Source organism: Danio rerio, chromosome 9, assembly GCF_049306965.1.
Source record: "Danio rerio strain Tuebingen ecotype United States chromosome 9, GRCz12tu, whole genome shotgun sequence".
NCBI lineage: Eukaryota > Metazoa > Chordata > Actinopteri > Cypriniformes > Danionidae > Danio > Danio rerio.
Window position 1 is genome coordinate 46,035,725 of NC_133184.1, and position 21,776 is coordinate 46,057,500.

The 21,776-nt window shown below is 32.6% G+C and overlaps 1 protein-coding gene across 2 annotated transcripts in view; it reads left to right on the top strand.

The window, feature by feature from the left end:
- Positions 1–10,088: 10,088 nt before the first annotated feature.
- itprid2 (ITPR interacting domain containing 2) overlaps positions 10,089–21,776 on the top strand; it is a 117,162-nt gene continuing 105,474 nt past the window's right edge. For both annotated transcript variants that reach the window (XM_073913156.1, XM_073913157.1), the window contains exon 1: positions 10,089–10,185. The gene's annotated coding sequence lies outside the window, so the exon portion shown is untranslated. The remainder of the gene's footprint in view (positions 10,186–21,776) is intronic.

Consider the following 21,776-nt stretch of genomic DNA (forward strand, 5'->3'; position numbering starts at 1 on the left):
GTCTGCGGCTGCCTCTACAGTCCCACCCTGCGCCCGTGATTGACATCTGGCCCCGCCCCTTCCCCCGGCACGCGCCATATGGCCGACTACGTCAGGAAAACGGCCTCAAGCGTCACGTGATCTCTTTCATTTGTATTCGCCAGAGCTCCGTATTCCGTCCCTTTGTGGCCGAAAGAAAGTGGCCATCTGTCGCCAGTTAGAGACTCCGTGGACCTGTTTGTACCCGCAGGATGGATTAACCCTTTCAAGCGTGGGACACATTCAATCACGACCGGCTCTTTCTTTAGCCACATCCCGTTGTCTTTACGCGGACAATTCTTTATGCGTGTCCATAAATTAGCTCATAATCACGGAGTAGGTTTTGTCACTAATTATCAGCCCGGTTAACAAGAATTAAACAAGTCTAAATTACTGTTATTATTGTACTTTCATTGTTATTTCTAGGGTTAATTAGTTCTATTTATAAAAAATAATAATAAAGGACTCGAATTTTATGATCTTTCCAAAATAGCATTTTTATTTTTTGCAGAATTTGTGGTTTGTCATGATGGATGAGGTATTTGCTGATTATCTTTTACAAATATCTCGTGATATTGATTGTAAACAGTAATTGCAAAGTCTGGCTGAGACCCCGGTAATGAGTGCCCCTCTTTTCAACGCCGGTCGGTCGGCACGCGAGTCGCACGCGCACTGACAAAAAGCCTGTTTCACGGCTCACTAACCTGATCCAACGTCCGAAATCTGCTGTTTTCTATTCAATTTAATATCATTGCCCCTTAAACCCCCCTAAAAAAAAAGAGACCAATGTGATGACCGTTGAAAAGGCGAGTGCAGAAATGAGGGAATAACTATAGACAATGGCTTTTAAACGCACCAGCGTGCAAAGAATAGACCCTTCTTTAATGTTTTAATATAATTAGAAAGACGTTAGACATGTAACAAAAACATTTCCCACTTGATCTTATCATGCCTTCAATAAATAAAGACCTCAGCCGTTTAATAATCGAATTTAATGCGATCTATTATTGCATTTGAATCTGTTCAAACACTTTAAAACCACCAGTAATTATTATAATTTAGGTTTGCTCAGCTTTAAATTAAGCAACTGTTCAGCCAGCATGCACACAACACATTTTGTGCTTATTTAATCTAGGTAGTGCAATTATTTTTATCCAACTCTGAGTTGAGTATCTCGGCGCAGTCCTCCCTTGCTGTTTGCTCATGCGTGCAAAATATTTCATTTCCATTGTTTGCTTATCTGTGTTTATCTCTCCTGACATCTGTTAATGGCCTACCGCAGACATTTGATAACCAGGTAACCGTGAAGTGTCCACGGGCCCTCCTGGACTCTGAGTGCTTCTAATCTTTCTCATAAAAATCGACAAGTTTGCGCCGGTCAAAGGTCCGAAAGCAAGCCGTCTGTTTGCCTGCGTGTGTCTCTCCTGTTGCCATGCAAACCCAGAGATGTGAGGGGAGTGATTTCAGCACCACTGACAGCAACTCGTTGGACTTTTGTGTCGCTTTTAGTTCATGCTTTTCACGCTTTTCCTCGACGTCCCACACATTGGCACTCTTTATTTTATGTGAGATTATAGTAGTCCATAAATTACAGGCGTATAAAAATATACAGGCTCTGTATGATGTCATGTTACATTCATGCCAGGTTTATTTGCACTGTTAGCCTGTCTATTATCTAGAGAAGAATAAACAAAGGGACAGTTTTTTAAAGAAATGCCTACGTGAATAATTAAATAATTTCTTAGCTAGCCTTTTTTGTAACTTTAAGGTGATCAACTAATCAAAGTAATCATTGCATCGTGAAATATTAGAAAACATATTACAAAACATCTCAAATAGTTTTTAAAATGAGGATTTTTACGAATCTTAAAAATCTTTTATTTGTTAATCATCTTTGAATAAGCACCAGAAAGAGCTTTATTGCCAGGTATGTTCACACATACGAGGAACTTGTTTTCATGACAGAATTCTACAATGCAACAGAATTACAGAGACAGGACAAAAAAAAACAGATAATAAATATATTTAAAAAATAGAAGTAAGTAGTGACTGCAAATTTACAAATGGATAAGTGTATGTGCAGCTGTTATGAGCGAATTGGCATGTAAAGTATGTTGTTAAATAAGTGTATATGTTTGTATAAAAGTAACATTTGGTTTTTGTTCAAACTACTTCTATAAAATGAGCTTGAACAACTCAATTACCGAGTTTTTTTTGGGGACAACTTAATAATTTTATGTTCATTCAACTTAAGTTTATATCAAATAATAAGCTAACTTAATTCCTTCGTGTTGTCCCAACTCAAATCAATTGTGTGGAACCCACATTTTTAGTGTAGTAATAGCCTACCATTTTGGGCTCCTCACAACATGGGGACAACAAAAAGAGATAATAAGAATATTTTAAAAATAGAAGTAGTGAATGCAATTATACAAATTGACTACATGTATATTACTATACGTTATATGTGCAGCTGTTATGTGCGAATTGGCATTTAAAGAAAGTTATTGCATAAGTGTGTATGTGTAAAAAAAGTGTATAACAAGTAGTGATGTTTGTTTCACAAATGTTTGTTGCATTGTTTCATCGATGTAGCGTCCGAAACAAACAGCGATGAAGGATTGTTACTTTGTTCGTGATGCATTTAGCGCAAGAACCACTAAGCTAATTCTTTCCCAGAGTTTATTTTACTTTATTTTGTTAGCCTACCCTTTTGTACATTGATTTCGAGCATAATGAATTTGAACTAAAATCAAACAATGCATTTGTTAAACTTGTTGATGATTGTTGTTTATTCAAGCTACTTATTTAAAATGAGCTGAACAACACCATTCCTACGTTTTTTGGGACAACGTAATCCTTTTATGATCAATCAGCTTAAATTTAAAACAGAAAACAAGTTAACTCTATTTTCTTCATGTTGTCCCAACTCATATCCATTGTGTGGAACCCACTGTTTTTTTTTGTGTGTGTGTGTGTGTTTTTTTATAATGCACGAACAGCCTACACTGTAAACCATTTTGGGTTCCACGCAATCGGGTTGTGTTGGGACAACATGAAGGAATTAAGTTAGCTTATAGTTTTTACAAATTTAAGTGGACTGAACATAAAACAATTAAGTTGCCCCCCCTCCCCAAAAAATCTGTATAATTATGTTGTTTTAGCTCATATTAAATAATTAGTTTGAGAAAACAGTAAACATATTTTTTGATTGTTTATCTGAGATCAATTTGCTCTATTAATGCACAAACATAAACGTTTGTTTTAAAGAAAACAATAACGAAGGTTGTAAAAAAATCGTACATTACTATTTTTAATAAATGCATTAATGTTTAAAAATAAAGACCTCCTTAAAGTGTTATAAGTTGTGTAGCCTAGCTATCCTATAGCCTATATTTTTCTTCCCATCACATTTATTATATTACACAAATGCAAAAAAAACAGAAGTAGGTCGCTTCCTAAACGCTTTCTTTAACATTTAAGGTCCCTCTCAACACAGCACAATATGAGGTCACACCAATGATATTTATTAATTATTTGACCTTTAACACCCTCTGCTAGAACCAACAGACCTTTCCCTCCGCCCGCAATACTGAATCCAAACCAATCTCTCTCCGCTTGAATGAGTCTCCCGACTGAATAACCCCCTATCTCTTATTTCATCGCGTGTTTCCTGCTTCTAATTACTTATGCAAAAATGCAGATTTGTATTAATTAGTTTGTCCGCTGATTAGTTCAGTGGTATTTTGGCGCAATAAATCATGCAGGGGCTTTCATTTTGGCTGGTGACCCATCTGTGGCTCTCTGTGGATTCAGTGTTTTTCTGTAGTTCAAGGGCTCGTTCGGGTTGCAGGTAAGGCCACCTGCTGCATATGGGGCCATTGCGGCCTCTCGAGGCGGTTTGATGCCGGCTTCAGCTTCATGTCCATCAGATCATGCTTACATTCAGACACGCCCGACAGTGCAATAAAATTCACGTAAAATAGCTTGATTTGCAATAACAAATCGTTAACATTTGATTGTACTGAAATAAAACTCATCAGCAGAGCATGTAAATAAATATATCATCAATTAATCTTTTTATTTGAACTATTTATCTGTATTAAAATAATGCTTGTTGGTGTTGTAAATTAATGCAGTTAAAGGCAGATGTGAATACAACATGCATTTTAACAGTTTAGTTATTTTAACAAAGTTATTTACAAATTATGTTACAGTGAATAATTTAGCAAGTTTTTTTATTATTATAGTAAGCATGTTTTGCAAAACATTGAAGTATTTAAAAAGACTTCATAGAAAACGATTTGAAGCGTCGATCTCTAAATCTAAGAGTTTAATCATGGTCACGAGCGTCATCTTCTGGTTAAAAAGTGTAATGACGCGTTTTCTCTTAACTGGTTGGATTTATCAGGCCTCGTTTTGAGTAAATTGTAAATATTTCTTTTATTCTGTGGGAGTCACTCTGGGGAAGTACACTTCTTTTAAAAATTTTTTTTTTACATTTCCCCTCAGAAACGACTATAGATTATCTTAAAACATTGACTTTGTGTTGTAAATATATATAATAAATATAGATCTAAAACATCTAAAAACATGACACCTTTCTATTTTATGGAAAAAGTGCTGTAAATTAGAACAATTTTATTTTAAATTATAAAGAAATGTCATTAGTAATGTACAATAAACAACAAAAACTTTACTCAGAAAAAATGTAAATACAGAGAAAATGGTAATTTCCAGTGGTCTTTTAATTTGTATAAAATATAAAATATTTATAAATATATATAAATACATTTATTGTTTTTACCAGTTTTACAATTTTATTATTTATTATTATTTATTATTTATTATTATTATTATTATCATTAAATGAATTATTATTATTATTGTTGTGGTTGTTGTAGTTGTTGGCAGCACGATGGCTCAGTGGATAGCACTCTCATCTCACAGCAAGAAGGTCTCTGGTTCAAACCCCGGCTTGGCTAGTTAGCATTTCTGTGCAGAGTTTGTATGTTCTCCCCATGTTGGCGTGGGTGTCCTCCGCGTGCTCCGCTCTCCCCCCACAGTTCAAAGACATGCAATACAGGTAAACGGAATAAGCTAAATTGGCCATAGTGTATGTGAGTGTGTGTAAGAGTGTATGGATCTTTCCCAGTGATGGGTTGCGGCTGAAAGGCCATCTGCTGCGTAAAACGTGCAGATAAGTTGGCGGGCGGTATCTTTATTTTTGCTGTTGTTGTTGTTAGTGGTTTATTGCACATTTTCCTGCAACAGTTTTTGCTTGCAGACTTCATTGCCACTTTTCACTAAAATGCTGTTTATAAAACTTTGAAGGAAAAAAATTTACACGATTATTGAAGTTTGGGAGATTTATAAGGCTTTTTAAAAATTTAAAAATTTACTTTTGACTCAATAGCTTAAAACACCCCAACCTGATTTCACTAATTAGGACATGCTCCTGGATTAACATCTATGTTGACTCTGGTCAACATTCCAATCAGCCAATCAGAATTAAGAGATATGTTCACTGTTTATATTAAGGCTTTTGTTAGGTTTATGCATTTCTACATGAGTGTTATCCAACTATCATTCCCCTCTGATTTTTGGAATAATTTACAGCTATGGTTTAGGGGTAGGGAATAGGTATAGATTACATTTTATAATTTTTTCTTCAGGGTTTTTTCAGCTGTTATCGGGATAAGATAGGACAAACAGGGAGAGGGGAAGGATGGGCATAGGACCTTGAGCTGGGAATCGAACTCGGGTTGCCCTGAGCACCATGATGCTATATATAGGCGCACTTAACCCCTAGGCCAGGGGTCACCAATCCTGGTCCTGGAGGGCCGGTGTCCCTGCACGGTTTAGCTCCAACTTGCCTCAACACACCTGCCTGGATGTTTCAAGTATACCTAGTAAGGCCTTGATTAGCTTGTTCAGGTGTGTTTGATTAGGGTTGGAGCTAAAATCTGCAGGACACCGGCCCTCCAGGAACAAGTTTGGTGATCACTGCTCTAGGCTATTGGCGCCGACATCTATTGGCAAAATCATGTGACTTAAAATACAGAACTAAATGAAGTTCATCATGATTCTTTAGACAGTCCAAAAATGCTAGTGAACTCACAGCTCTGCAATTTTCTTGCTGGCTGCTTTTTCCATATGTTATCCTGCCCAACAGCACTGCAAGTCCTGCTTATCAAATGATGAAGGCATATATTATGCTTCTGAGGGGGCCAGATGATATGTTCCACTCATATTTCATATTTGGAAAAAATTTAGGATTCATAATATGGAAGGAGTAACCATTGTGCCGTGCCTCTGAGATATATTGCTTCAGAAATACTGACAGTGGTCCATAAATCAAGTTGTAACCATCCACTGGGTAATAACATGAACACAATACCTCTTCCCATCTGTTTTATGGCAAAAGAACAGTAATTAAGATTCCACTGAGAAATGCTGGCAATACAGTTCAATCGAATTAGCAATTGCTTCAATTTTGCTGGAACAAACAGGCATGGCATAAGCAAGTTTCAGAAATATTATGTTTTTTTATCAATCCTTTTTTTTCTGGAGCACGTAATATTAAATCGCAATTACAGATGTTTTGATGTTTGTATTTTTACAGATATTAATTTGCTTTCTTCACTTGATGATTTGAAGGCTCACTGTAAAAAAAATGCTGCGTTCCACATGATTTTTTATGCTGTCTCAACACAAATCAATCAAGTTAGCCTGATTGTTTTTACAAATTTAAGTGGAATGAACATAAAATAATTATGTTGTCCCAAAAAAAAAAAAAACCTAATAATTGCGTTGTGATGTACTGTAATGTGTATTTATATAGTGCATTTTGTGTATGACCATACACACAAAGCTCTTCTTAATAATGATGGGGGTCTCCATATCACTACCAGTGTGCAGCATCCACTTGGATGATGCGACGGCAGCCACATGACAACGGCGCTGAGTGGAGAGACAGTAGCCATGTTTCCATCCATTTATTTTTGCGCATTTTGCATATGAGCATAAAAAAACGGTTGATGGAAACGCCATGATGCACATAAATTTTGAAAATGCGCATAAAAAAAACATATGCGCATAACTGAGTAGGATACACTTTTTATTCAACAAGAAAAGATGTGCATAAACTGCGATGGAAACACTTTTACCGCACAATCTTCAGCAAGCACATTAAAAAAGGTCATGTGATTTTGTTAAAATTGATCATGTGATGATAAAAATTTGTGTGAATGGGCAAACCGTCAGGCTGAGCACACTGTAAACCATCTGAAATATTGTTTTGGTCCCATTACCATTCGAACCCATTATCTCAGCATGCTAGTCTGAATCTCTCACTAAATTACTTGAAGCCTCAACTCTACAACATGGGGTTTAATACCTCAATTTGCTTAACTGTTACTTTGTTGAAGCTTCCAGAGCAGGGGTCACCAACCCTGTTCCTGGAGAGCTACCTTCCTGCACATTTCAGTTGCAACCCTGACCAAACACACCTGTTTGTAATTATCAAGTGCTGCTTTAGGTACTAATAATTGGTTCAGGTGTGTTTGATCAGGGTTGGGACTGAATTCTGCAGGAAGGTAGCTCTCCAGGAACAGGGTTGGTGACCCCTGTTCCAGAGCAATACATAACAAATGACCACTAGTTGTCGCTGTAGAGACGGAATTTAAAATGTTTTGAAGCTTCATTACATTTGCTTCGACTGTTTCAGTGTTTTATGAAGCCTCGTTGCATGGTGATATGGCTATGGCTGTTGATTCAGCTCATTTTAAATAAGTAGTTTAAACAAGTAGGGTAGCAAAAATCTTTATTGAACGCTGTTGCAAATGAGCTGCACTATTTTTTTGCAGTTGCAGTTTATTTCATACATTGACCATCATGCCATATAGCAAATAGGATAAACTTGTGGTTTTACAGTCTTATGGTTAGATGTCTATCACAGCTGCTTCGTCACAGATGGATCATACGGTTAACCACTTCCTTGCTTCGCTGTGATCTCATTTCCTTACCAGCTTATCATTAAGCTACAGTAAATAAAAGTGTCATTTTCTTCCTCAAATGAGATCTTTACTTTGTACTTTATCATTGGGAATATCTTATAAGCTGTGCATTAACTAAACAGCTGAGACTTTGGTTATTTTTGTTGACTTGGCCATTACAATAAAGTGAATGCAATGTTTGATTTTATATAAGTCATTGTTATGCCCTAACCATAGAATAAGGAGATTTAAGTCCTTTTCCTCACTAAAAAACAAGGCTTATTTTATTGTCACACATTCATGTTCCCTCACAGATTTCAAAGGAAAGCCTTAGTTGCAGAAGGCATGCATAAGAAAACATCAGTGCTGAAGTTGTCAGGAAATATATTGATACTATAGATGTGCGACTGTAAATGTGGGAAAGGTGAATATAACATAATACTAAAGTTAAAAGTAGATAAAAACAGTTCAAAATAACTCTATATGTTGTTCTCAAAGCAACCGTGTGTATGTAAATTATGAAATAAAGTCATGTTTTAGAATGATATATTTTAAATATTTGTATATAGTTTACGAGACCCCCCTATTTTCCCTAAATTTCTGTTTAACGAAGAGCAGATTTTTTTCAATACATTTCTAAACATAATAATAACTAATTACTAATAACTGATTTATTTTATCTTTGCCATGATGACAGTAAATAATATTTTACTAGATATTTTTCAAGACACTTCTATACAGCTTAACATGACATTTAAAGGCTTAACTAGGTTAATTGGGTTAACTAGGCAGGTTAGAATAATAAGGCAAGTTATTGCATAAGGATGGTTTGCCCTGTAGACAGTCGGGAAAAAAAACAGTTTAAAGGGGCTAATAATTGTGTCCTTAAAATAGTGTTTAAAAAATTTAAAACTGCTTTTATTCTACACAAAACAAAACAAATAAGACTTCCTCCAGAAGAAAAAATATTATCAGACATACTGTGAAAATTTCCTTGCTCTATTAAACATCATTTTGGGAAATATTTAAAAAATAAAAAAATAAAAAATCAAACGGGGGCTAATAATTCTGACTTCAACTATTTTAAAAATATATGATTTTGTTTATATTTTTTCTATGTAATATAATTGCTTTTAGTTTTAGTCTGTAAATATATGACATTTTTTCAAATTTTGATTTATTAATTTGGTATATAGAATGAAAAATTGTCATGTTTTTATTTATTTTACACGATTTTATTTATTCATTTCAACACGATAACAATGGTATTTTCTTCAGACTAAACATATTTTATAAAATAATTTTTTAATCACAGCAAATTAAAACATTAGTTATGCTTGCTGACATGTTGTCATTAGTAAAATGTATTTATTATTATTAAAGTTTATTTTGCCAGTTTTCTACATGAGAAAAATATGATTGAAGCATAATTCAGAAACAAATTAAATAAATAATATTATAATATTTAAAATATTTCTTTTAGTTTGTAAACTATCTGTAAACTACGGCGTTCCTTTCAATTTTAACATAACAATCTTGTCATGTTTTCAAATGTTTACCAATGTTCTTTACTTCAGATTAAAAGAAATAATAAATAAAATAACCCTGATTTATAATCACAATCAAATCACGTGCTCCTCTCGAGATTAGTTTGTGAAAATTCACTTAAAATAAGATTTTATTATTATTAAAGTAATTTTAAATTTTAAATAAATAGAAACAACAATAATGCGTATTTAGATCAAGAATCATTTAAAGACAACACTATCTATCTATCTATCTATCTATCTATCTATCTATCTATCTATCTATCTATCTATCTATCTATCTATCTATCTATCTATCTATCTATCTATCTGTCTGTCTGTCTGTCTGTCTGTCTGTCTGTCTGTTGTAACTGTAATAACTGTACTGTATTTTTGGTTTTGATCTATAGTTTTAAAGTCATTGGTTTGGATGAGGTAGGGATGGTGTACTGCTTATCTTCTTCCAGCAGGTTTCAGGCCAGGCGTATTTTTGGGCTTCGTCTCGCCCATCTCGATACTTTTTTCCGGAAGCGGAAGCGTTGCACTTGAAGTTTTGGAATAGTTTTGGCAGATGATTCAGTGCACAGATACTTCTATATCAGCGCGCGATCATCATCATCATCATCACGTCCAGTCGAGACATGGTAAGTTTGGCTTTTCAGCTTTTTTTTTTTTTTGCTTTGTTTTATCTTCTGCTACAGTTACTTTCGCTGTTTGTTTTCTAATCTCGCGATGGGCTGAAGCTGTTTTACGCGGAGATGCTCACTGAAATACTGTTCGTGCTGATTTAAATGCGCAACAGCCTATGGTGTTTTTAAGCACGCGCTCATTTCTCAAGTGTATTTACAGAGTCTAATAGAGTTGTTTAGCATGCGCGCGTGATTGAGAGAGTAAATTAGTATTTATATTTTGTAAAAGGTAAAGTGAAGAGAACTTTTACGCGGTGATGGATGATCCTCTGGACTATGTAACAAAGTTTTGCAACTAATCGGATGACTTTAATATGACAAACTGATGATGTGTCTGATTACTAATGATGATGATGGTTATGATAATTGTGCCATGGCCATGTCACCTGCTGTTTGTGCCTGGAAAGCGATCAAATGTGAAGTTTATAGCCTCATTAAAAAGCCTTAGTGATGTGCTTGAACTTTAGTGATGTTCATTGGAATGATAATAACACTGATAGTATCCCAGTCTTTGAATTCTTGATGCATTACTAATCAAGCGAGCGGAATAAAAGAAAGCATGAAGAGCTTAATTCAGCGCCACCCAAAGCTCTCATCTGAAGTGGAAGAAGTGTTTAAAGGCCTTTGTGTTTTCTTGATCACTTAAGATGACACTTATATCCGAAAAGAAATGTCTGACTGGAGATTTTGCTGTAGTTTAATTGTGTTCTCAACCTGAACACTTGTCGTCGGAGCACCTAGCGTCTGTCATATGGGCAAAGCCAAATCAGTTGTAGTAAAATGGTAAAAATAACTATATAGTCTTACAAGATGTCTATAAAAGGGCTTGATGCAAATTATGTGCAAACAAACATGCACAAAACTACTATAATGACATCTACTACGTCGGAGAGTTTGTGTAAATCTTATGCAAGTGTGCTGATGGCTATACAACTATATGGACTTTTAAGGTAAGCAGCTAGCCTAGCAAGCAGCCAGTTCTATTCTGAGAGGATAAATAACAAAGCTTTATTATTATTTTATTAAATTTATTTCTACATATCTAATGCACATCAGTTATGGTTATCTCTGTCAGTTCCTATTAAGTGTAGCTGCTTCATATTTGATACAGAGTAGAGTACATTACAGTACATAGCCTGATTGTTGTTTAACCATATATGAGCAGTTCCATGCAAATGTCAACCTTGCCATGAAAAAAAAAGTTTTCGCCAAAATACCGAAATTGTTTCTACGTTTTGTGTGTGTGTGTGTGTGTGTGTGTGTGTGTGTGTGTGTGTGTGTGTGTGTGTGTGTGTGTGTAAGCAAGTATTTTACATGCTCAAAAGTATCTCTGTCAATGTTTTTAAACAATTTTTTTGATTTATCAGTCACACAAGTGGCAAATTTACATCGGTCATATCTATAACGGAGAGATGTCTCATCCTTAATGAAATTATTTTCTCATAAATGCAAAAATATGAAATCAAATAAATTATTTTTTGTTCTATAGAGAGCCAACACTCATCCTGTTGATATGCATTATTTATTTATTTATTTATTTTTGAGGTTGTGCTGTTTAATTCACAGAATTTCTACAAAGTATGCAGACTTGAAGACTTTTTTGTTCACGTTCACAACGCATGTATATTTCCCTCATTTAAAGTACAAAACATGTTTACAGATTGATAATTTTCTGATCCCATAACTCTGTTCAGTTGTTCTGGAAAATATAAACATATATGTCAATATAATGTTAACGTATACTTTCTATGTGCATTTTTGTTTGAGTTTTAACTGCAGATATCACATCCATTATGCTGGAATTGCTCATAAACCTATTTCTTTCTGTTTTAACCAAACTGTAATGTTTCAGGCGTTTGATCTCGCATTTATGTATGATATGTTGTATAACTCTGAGTTATGTAACTGAAGTGAAAGCACAGACGCTCTTTATCATGAGTTAATATGGATTAGTTTAATTGTTATAAACTAATTGTTGGATTAACCATGGATCTGTATGGTTTCTTTTAAAGTAATAGTTTAATGTGGCATGGATGGATTTAAATCATTTAAACTACCAGTAAAGACATTTGTCATGTTAAACATTTAAAATTATGATAAAAAAATATTTCTATACATCTAAAATATTTATTAGCATAATTTGATGACTGTAAGTGATCTCTGAATGATCATGTGACACTGAAGACTGAAATCATAATGAAAATTCAGATTTAAATAATGGGAATTGTAGTTTAAAATACATATCTACATAATATGAAGAGTTGAGATGCAAAAACCTCTAAATGCCATTTAATATTTACTTTTAAAATTAGCATTTTTCTCAGACTCCTGTGTGTATGTAGTTTTACTTTTATGATGATGAAAATGTTTTTTTCATCGCCTTAACAGTGAAACAACTGAACATAAACAAATAGGCTGAAAAAAAATGCTTATTTTAGGATAAAATTTTAGACTGCATTTAGAGTTTTTTTGCATCTGAACTCTTCATATAGATAATATTGGATATTTATTTGAAATTGTAATAATATTTCATAATATTCCATTTGAAAATAGAAATAAAATGCAGTTAAAAAAAATGCAACACAAAATTTATCAAACTCGGAAGCCCTACAAATGTTCTCAGCATCAGTAATAATGAGAAATGTTTCTGAAGCAGCAAATCAGTAAATTAGAATAATGCTAAAAAATCAGCTTTGAGTCACAGGATTAAATAATATTTTAAATTATATAAAAAATAGCTTTTTAAAATTGTATTAATGTTTAATAATATTCACATTTTTTCAAGTTTACTGTATTTTTCACAAAATAAATGTAGTTTAAAATGCATAAGTAGATAATATAGAAAATAATTGATATTTATCTTAAATTGTAATAATATTTCATAATATTCCTTTTGAAATTATAATCTAGTAAATAAATCGCAACATAAACTTTCTGTTCATCAAGTTTGTAAATCCCACAAATGTTTTCAGCAATAATAATAATAATAATAATAATAATAATTTTTATTAAGCAGCAAATCGGTATGTTAGAAAAATGCTGAAAAATCAGCTTTGAGTCGAGGTAATTTTAAATGATTTAAAAATGTATTTAAAAATAGCTTTTTAATATTGTATTTATGTTTAATACTATTCAAATGTTTACTTTTTTGATTTAATAAATGTAGTTTAAAATACATATGTAAATAATATAGAAAATAATAGATATTTATTTTAAGTATTAATATTTTATAATCCATTTGAAAATGTACTTGAATAAATGAAACTATAGTAAATAAATATTAACAAACTTTTGCTGTTTGTAGGCCACACATGTTTTCAGTGTGAAATAAGAAATGTTCTTATAAAGAATTCAATAAAATGAATCGTCAGTTACAAACAGTACAATCAAGACTAAGCAGTAATATTTTACATTTGAATATTTAATTACTGTTTACCTGAATACAGTTTGACCCCTCTGAAAACAAAAAACGCTGTTTATTTAAATGCTATCTTTTTCTCTTTTTTTAAATGCTATTGAATATATTTATGTTTGTCCATAGTGTCTTATATTTAATGCATATTTACTCCTCTACAGAATCATCCCAATCAAAATGATAAATTCTTTCCAGATAGTTATTCAACAAATCTAATGAAATTGTATTCCTATATATATTGCAGGAAAAAAAAAATTGCAGTGTTAGATTTTACCAATATCATGCAGCCCTATTTGTAACGATAGGAATTTTTGCTTGGGCGGCAAATCTATGGTGGCCGAGAGAACTTAATGTGCTGCAATTTTAAGAAAGCTCATGCAATTAAAAAACACCAGCAAATAAATAAATAAACAATCTTCATCAATTTGACAGCACACGTGTTGCAAATTCTCACAACACAAACAACTGAAGAAACGCGCAGCAAATTAGTCACGACACAAACAACTGAAGAAACGCGCTGCAAGTTACTCACTACACTTACAAATATCCACATAACACAATGGAAATGTTTCAAGGGGACCCAAAAACATGACAGACCCTGCTGAGATATGGATTTGTTAATATGTCATGTAGTCAGGATATTAAAATAAATGAAAAACAACTCCCCTTTCAAAGATCACCAATCACTTTACTGAGCAACAGTCACGGCATAATAGATATGTTAGAATGATGCAGAAAAATCAGAGTAACGGGATTAAATGACATTCTAAAATGCATTTAAGGACAACTAGGGGAAAAAAAATTATATATATATGTATATATATATATATATATATATATATATATATATATATATATATATATATATATATATATATAAATAAATAATTAATGATTACTAATATTCAAATGTTTACTGTAATTTTTACAAAATAATTGTATCCTTGGTGAGCAAAAAAACAAAAAAAAAATTTTATTTGTATTAAATCTGCCCATTATCTCTCAGACCACATGACATCTTTCAAGGACCATTATTGCTTCACTGACAGCAGTTTGAAAATCCGTCTTTTAGCCAGATCTGAGGTTTTAGTGCTCTTATCCGTTGTCACGATTCCTAGTTTAGTCTAGTGGCTCTCGAGTCTCCTTAAAAGTTCATTCCCCGCTGTCATGTTCGTGACTTTCTCAGTTTTATGTGAAAATTGAAAGTAGAACCGTCTCTGTTCTGTGCAAACATAAAAGTACTGTCTTCTGGGTGTCTTCAGATAACATTGGTCAGGTGTAAACACAGCTGACGTGTGTGTGTTTGTGTGTGTGTATGTGTGTGTTTGAGCAAATGAGAGCTCTGCTGTGTATTTGCAGAGATAACAGGGTTGAATCCGTACGTTGTCGCATGATTTACTGCATTCCTGCCATAGAAAGAGACCTTGTAAACACATTTTTAAAGGAAGGTTTCACCCAAAATGGAAACCAAATCCTTCATCAACCTCTTTAAATACATTTGTGCTAAAAATAGTCTGAAATTCAAGCCATTGTTGCCTGCAAGAGTTCTCAAATCTCATTATAGTTGCTTCAATTCGAAACTTCTGCATTGCAACCTGTAACATTTTCCATTTCATCAAACAAGTAGTGGAAAAGTAAGCCGAGTTTGTGTGTTAACAGGTTTCAGGTTGCCTTTCGTGGAAAATATGTCATGCTAACTAAACAAAAGGTGTGGTTCTGTTGTCTTAGTGCAGTACTGTTATTTACAATAGGAAGTTGTAATATGTTAAAGTGAACCATTTCCATTGATGATATTGTAGGTCACTGCATCTGTGTATTGCATTTCCTTCCCATGTCTAGATGCGATCTTGATAAGCCTGGCTTGATGCCTGCTGTTTCAGATCCAAGGTACAGTTTTCAGATGGAATATTCCCATGTTAGACATGCAAAACAGTTGGTGACAATGACCGCTGATGGTGTTGTTACACTATAAGATTGGAAATCTATAACACTAAAGCAACATGTAGTTCAAAGTTTTAGGTGTGTTTTTTTCTTCTTTTTTTTGTAACTGCTAATATATTTTATTTTAGGACACATTTAAAATATTTTGGAAGAGTAAACTTGTCAGGCTAAATAATTAAAATAAATCATTGACTTCTATCTTTATTGGTTTCAAAAACACAGATTTCTTTACAACTTGAAAAGCAACTTTGGGTATCTTTTTTTTATTTTATTTTATTTTTTTATTTTACTTTGGATAAAGTATCTATAGCATGCTTGCTTGGATGTTAATGTATATGAGATTTGTTAAATTACAGAAATTTATCATAAAATGACTGATGTTAAATTTATAGAAATTTACCGTAAACTAACAGACATTAAATTAAAGAAATTTACCATAGAATAACAAATGTTAAATTATAGAAATTTACAGTAAAATAACAGATGTTAAATTATAGAAATTTACCGTAAAATAACAGATGTTAAATTATAGAAATTTAAAGTAAAATAACAGATGTTAAATTATAGAAATTTACCGTAAACTAACAGAGGTTGAATTACAGAAATTTATTGTAAAATAACAGATGTTAAATTATAGAAATTTACAGTAAACTAACAGATGTTAAATTATAGAAGTTTACAGTAAAATAACAGATGTTAAATTACAGAAATCTGTCGTAAAATAACAGTTGTTGAATTATAGAAATTTACCGTAAACTAACAGATTTTAAATTGCAGAAATTTACCATAAAATAACATGTTAAATTACAGAAATATGTCATAAAATAACAGATGTTAAATTATAGAAATTTATCGTAAAATAACAGATGTTAAATAAATTAATTTATTGTAAAATAACAGGCGTTACATTACAGAAATTTACTGGAAATTTAAGTTTAATTATATTTCTGTCATTTAACATCTGTTATTTTACGGTAAATTTCTGTAATTTAACGCTTCTATTGTACAGGATTTTTTTTCCAGCACCCCAGCTACCGCAAAAAAAAAAAAACTTAAAATAACAGAATTTTTTTCACAGTAGTGGTGTAGCAAAACTTTAACCATCAAATGCCTAGTTTACTTCTTGAAAGACAATTATTATACAAATAGCTTAAAGGGACAGTTCACCCAAAAGTGAAAATAGTTACTCACCCTCAAGTGGTTCCACACCTTTATGAGTTTCCTTTGTCTGTTCAACATGATTTTGAAAAATGTTAGAAACCTCTATCCAGTGTTGGGGAAAGATACATTTGAAAGTAATGCATTACAACATTGAGTTACTCCCCAAAAAAGTAACTAGTTGCGTTACTTAGTTACATTTTATGGAAAGTAATGTGTTTGTGTTATGTTACTTTTGAGTTTCATACCTGCATGAGGCTTGATCTCTTTCAGAGCTTGCAGGGTAATTTTCTTCTTCTTTATTTATTTATTTATTTATTTATTTTTAAATAGAGGAGCTCTGCATTTAACAACACACTGTGTAATCTACACCACCATTACCTTTGAAAAACTAATAAAACAAATTAGTATAATGTTACCTTCGGAGAACTTCCCAACACTTTAATGTTGTTTATACAGATTAAAGAAAGTTGAAGACAATGTGTTTGCTAATTTTTGTATTTTTGTCTTATTAGTTCAGTAAAATCACTGTTGATTGAGACAATCCCCTTTTCTTCCATGTGTTAAAAGTAATGAGAATACTTCTATCACAGAAATCTAAGGCTTTGCCTTCTTGGTTTTCCTCTGTTCCCGTGGAGAGCTCATTGAGTGTGATTCAGTATGATAGTGTACGCCAGGTCATGTAGTATATCTTTTATTTTATTATTAACTACACAATAGAGCTGCACAATTAATCGTAAAAAGATTGCAATCTCAATTCGACCCCCTAGACGATCTCAAGCCAGCATTTCTATGATTCTGTCAATCATGATTTCAAGTTTAGGAGAGAAGCAATGGTGGCCGCACAAGTCTTCACATTCTTTTACGTACGTGTTTCAGCAACGTGGACACCTCCAAATGGTGTTGGAAAAAGTCACATGCTTATTTATAAGATATAAGTTTTCTCATTTTAATGCAGCCCTTCAGTTTTTCCCAAATGGCTTGTTTTTTTTTTTTTTTTCTGGCCAGTGCCTGAAAACAAAGCAGAAAAGGTTGTGTGTGTGGTGAATGTGAATGGTTATCGGTGGCTTTGTCCTCAGGAAATGAGTTCAGCAAGGGGCCTGAAAACAGACCCGGCTTATTGAAACCTCAAGAGAAAAGCTTCAAAGACACATGAGGGAAATGACACTGTTGTGTTGCGCAGTCTACTGTACATACTACATTAGCTGCTCAGTATTTGTTTGTAAGATTACAGTTTATAATAATTGCTTAATTTCTTTTTTTTTTCTTTCTTTTTTTTTGATGTATTTATAGTTTTTTTTAAATCTGGAATCTGGGTCAGGACATTTTGAAGGTCAACCAGTAGGTTGTGAAAATTGATTTGCTACATGCTACTGCTAATAAAATTCAGAAGGAGGAATGCTTTTGTTGGTTTTTGCTGTCAATTATTAAATGCATACACAAGGCCATTAAAATGTATTGGATTTTTGTGCTTTTGTGAAGCAAGGATGGATTAACCTGTTTAAAAAGAAAGTTAATATGTCAAAAATCGAGACTTAATTCCCTAGGCCAGCCTATCCATATAATGCATAATAACAGCTTTAAACTCTTTATTACCTTAAAGTTTTGTATTTAGATCGTTGTACACGTGTATGCATATGTCTCCCATTTATTTATGTACTCATTTTATTAGTTTATTTTTTATATAGTGCATCTCTGTCGTCATAACTGGTTGTTATTGTTACCGTTACTGTTTGTAAAATGTCTAAATTTAAATAAATCATGAAAAAAGATAAAAGAAATACATGCGTTTACAAATCACTTTAGTAATGTTTTTAAAAAGTCAGAATTTCATCACATAAACAGAATGTATACGAATGTATAAAGGTATACGAAAACAAAAAATGCAATATATGGTGGTTTTAATTGCAATATACAGTATTTTGGAATTTGTTTGTTCATTCATTGATTTTCCTTAGTCTTAGTCCTTTATTTATCAGGGGTCGCCACAGAGTAATGAACCGAAATAAGTTTTATGCAGCGGATGCCCTTCCAGCCCCAACCCAATACTAGAAAACATCCATACACTCATTCACACACTCATACACTGACCAAATTATTTCATCTAATTCACCTATACCGAATGTCTTAGGACTGTGCATGGGGGAAACCAGAGCACCCAGAGAAAACCCCTGCAAACACGTGGAGACCAAACTCCACACAGTTATGACAACTGGCCTTGCCAGGACTCAAACCAGCGACCTTCTTGCTTTGAAGGCGACAGTGCTAACCACTGAGCCACTGTGCTGCCTGGTATTTGTTTAAAAAAAAAAAACATAAATCTTAAACAAAATGTCAATGTTGTCTATTTTTAGTACCATAGTATAAAATGACCTCAAAGCACTTCAGTTTTTTGTTTAGATGACTTTAGTTTCCTGAATGGTGTTTTTGAAAAATAGAACTAGTTTACCTGGTTTCTAAAGCATTTAGCCCCTAGGCTGAAAGCAAAACAGAGCATGTTATACATTCTTTAGTGTGAGAAAAACAGAGTAATGCACATTTTGTCTGAACTATTGCATTTATAAAATGTAAGCATTCACACACAGAAAAAAAAATCATCTACTCATTCAACGTCATTCAAAAACCAGATGATTCAAGATTTCTGTGGAACACAAAAGATTGGGAAAATATTTTCTCACCCAAACAATCAAAGTCTACGAGATACTAATTAGTCATACGCAGATATTCAATCAGTCACAATTTCGAACATGTACAACATTGCTATTAGGGCTCCACAATATATTCAGCATCGATATCGCAATGTGATCACTCGCGATAGTCACATCGCGAACATATGCAATATAATTATTATTATTTCGCAAGTCTTTTTTGTGATCATACCGTTTTACGAATGAATATCATTTCAATTCTTAATAAAACGAAGACTATGCAGTATTTGATTTAACATTTTATTATTCAACTATACCTGAATACAGGTCGACTCATCAGAAACTCAAACGATGTTTATTTAAATGGTATCTTTTTCTTTATTGAATTTATCTACGCTTGTTATGCACATGTGCTCTTCTACAAAAACATCCCAATCAATCTAAAACGATCAGTTCTTTTCAAATAGTTATGCAATACATCTGATTCAATTCATTATTCAATTCGTCTAGAAATTATTAATATCACAATGCTTGTCTTAGAATAAAAAATGTCCAATTTCATGCAATAACTGCTATTGTGGGCTCTTTAAAATACAGTGAATAAATAGTTATTATTTAAACTTTTAGCGTGCCCTTTAAGAATATTGTTGAGAAATTGAGATTGTTGTCTTGTAAGTGGTTGTTCATCTCAGCAGCTTTTTTTTGTGACCTCTGACTGTGTGAGGGTTTTAAAAGCAGTCAGGCCTAAAAAAATTGTACTGTTTGACGAATAAATAGCGATTTAATTGGTAATAAAATGAAGATGCAGTATTTGATTATACATTTGATCATTCAATTATTGTATACCTGAATACAGTTAAAAAAAAACAATCAAACGCTGTTTATTTTATCTTTTTCTTTATTGAATTTATTTACGCTTGTAGATTGTTTCTTACATTTTATACCAATGTACTCCTCTACAGAATCATCCCAATCAATCTAAAATGATCAGTTCTTTTCAAACAGTGATTTAATTCATCATTCGATTCATCTATTCAAATTATTTATATCGCCATACGTGTCTTAGAATAAAAAAAATCCAGTAACATGCAATAATTGATATTGTGGGCTCTTCAAAAACTGTGAATTATTACTTATTTAAGCTTTTAGAGTGCCCTTTAAGAATATTGTTGAGAATTTGAGATTGTTGTCTTGTAAGTTGTTGTTCATCTCAGCAGCTTTTTTTTTTTGTGACCTGTGGCTGTGTGAGGGTTTTAAAAGCAGTCAGGCCTAAAAAAAACTGTACTGTTTGACGAATAAATATATGCAGTATTTGATTCTACATTTAATTTTTCAATTATTGTATACCTGAAAACAGATCAACTCATAAAAAAAACAATCAAACGCTGTTTATTTAATTGCTATCTTTTTCTTTATTGATTGCATCTACGCTTGAAGATTGTTTCTTATTTTATGCGTATGCACTCCTCTACAGAATCATCCCAATCAATCAATCTAAAATGACTAGTACTTCCCAAATAGTTATTTAACTCGTCTAGTGAAATTATTTATATCGCAATACATGTCACAGAATAAACAAATATTAGAATGTTAGATTTTTCCAACATCATGCAATACCTTATTGCTATCTTCAAAATACAGTGAAAAAATACTTATTCACTTAATGGATTTAGTTTCTGACATAAACATTTCCTCATATTTATCTAGCTAATTATCTATGACTATTTATAGGCCTATTGTTTGTTAACACTGTACAATAAGCCTCCGATTATTATCATCAGTCAATTAAACTAATGAAACCACACCGTGAAAACCACAAAAGCTTTTATTAATCATAAGTGATGTTTATAATGCCCAATAACACATTCTATGCATATAATGTGTTCAGTTTATACACGTGTATTACCAACTATGCAGTACAGTTGTTTTTATATATCTTGTGTGAACAGGATAATTGTTGTTGTCTATAATGCAAAACACGTTAGAGCACCATATGATTTCTAAATATACCCTAAAGAAGATCAAGGAATAGTTCACCCAAAAATTTAATTTACTCTCCTTAAAATTAAGTAAATGAACTGTGCATAAAAAAAATCAAGTTGACTTGACAGTTCCAAGTTGGCCTGTCACAATAATCGATATATCAACTTAACAAACATCACATGGACATGGACCTCCATCGTTTTTTGTTACGCAATATATATCACCCATATATATATATATATATATATATATATATATATATATATATATATATATATATATATATATATATATATATATATATATATATATATATATATATAACAGTTATAGCAACATTTTATCTGATTTTGCAAAATCTCCATCTCTGAGGTGTCAGTGTCAGTATGGTTAAAAAACAC